Here is a 1,187-nt window from a genome sequence, read left to right as displayed (position 1 = left end):
TTTTATATGTGAGTGATGCAGTAACATTTCCAAGTTCATTGGCTAAATATGTGCTCTTATGGAATGGCCTCAAGACTGAAGCTTGCATTAAAGTAAAAGATAAAATATTATTATATATGTAATTTTTGAAAGCTTGCCTGGGATTAAAGTAAAAGATAAAATATTATTATATATGTAATTTTTGAAAGCTTGCCTGGGATAAGAGCACCGTCTTGTTGATGACACTAAAGCATGAGCTTCCAGCACTTTTATGCGTCATAAATTACTGGCCTGTTCCAGGAGCTGCAGACTTCTGTGCATTTCAAAAAGGGTCAGAGGTTCAACGTGTGTGTGTGCATGCATTGTAGCTGTGGAGCAAGGCCAGTTGACTCCGATGATCAAAACTCTGAGAGATGACATTTTCCAATCTGCTCAGAATGCTGCACAATACCAAGGTATTGGATATTTTGAAACACGCGTTATTTATTATAAAGATAAGGCTATATATGTGATAGTTGGGATGGGGGTCCTGTGGCCCTCCACAAGATGGTCTACAATGCCATAGCTGCCCACCCCTGCTTTATGCTGGCAAAAATATTCAGTAAGCCCAAGCCACAGGACAACTAAATCACTCCCTGCTTTGGACTTTGGCCAGTGCTGGATTTATGTATAAGCTAAAGCTTAGGGCCCCACTCTCTTGGAGCCCCCCCAAAAAATTAAAGGGGGAAAACCTGGATGTACATTTCCATAAGATATAAAACAAATAAAATGACCCGAGACTTTGAGCTGCCAGGATGGTGTTGACCAATGACGACAAGAGCCACGTGAAGCACGTTTGGAGTGTGATCCAGTCCCACGCTGAGGACATCGGCGCCAAGGCCATCACCAGGATGTTCGCGGCGCACCCCACCACTAAGACCTACTTCGTGCACATCGACGTGAGCCCCAGCTCCGCTGACATCATGACGCACGGCAGGAAGTTTGTGGTGGCCATCAGCGAGGCCGTGGTGCACATCGACAAGATCGCCAGCACCCTCGACAAGCTCAGCGACCTGCACGCTCAGAAACTGCACGTGGACCCCGTCAACTTCGCACTGCTGGGCCACATCGCCGCCAACCACCCAGGGCTCCTCCAGGCCAGCACCCTCGTCTCCATGGACAAGTTCCTGGACTGCCGTGTCATCGTGCTGACCTCCAAGTATCACTAG

The 1,187-nt window shown here is 47.3% G+C and overlaps 1 pseudogene across 1 annotated transcript; it reads left to right on the top strand.

Moving 5' to 3' along the window:
• Positions 1-731: 731 nt before the first annotated feature.
• Positions 732-1,187, top strand: LOC308594472 (hemoglobin subunit alpha-A pseudogene; annotated as a pseudogene). Its single transcript has one exon. The product of its transcript is annotated as a hemoglobin subunit alpha-A pseudogene (transcript).

This window comes from Podarcis bocagei (genome assembly GCF_964188305.1).
Source record: "Podarcis bocagei genome assembly, chromosome: 9".
Lineage (NCBI taxonomy): Eukaryota > Metazoa > Chordata > Lepidosauria > Squamata > Lacertidae > Podarcis > Podarcis bocagei.
This window is presented reverse-complemented; position numbering and strand designations above follow the sequence as displayed.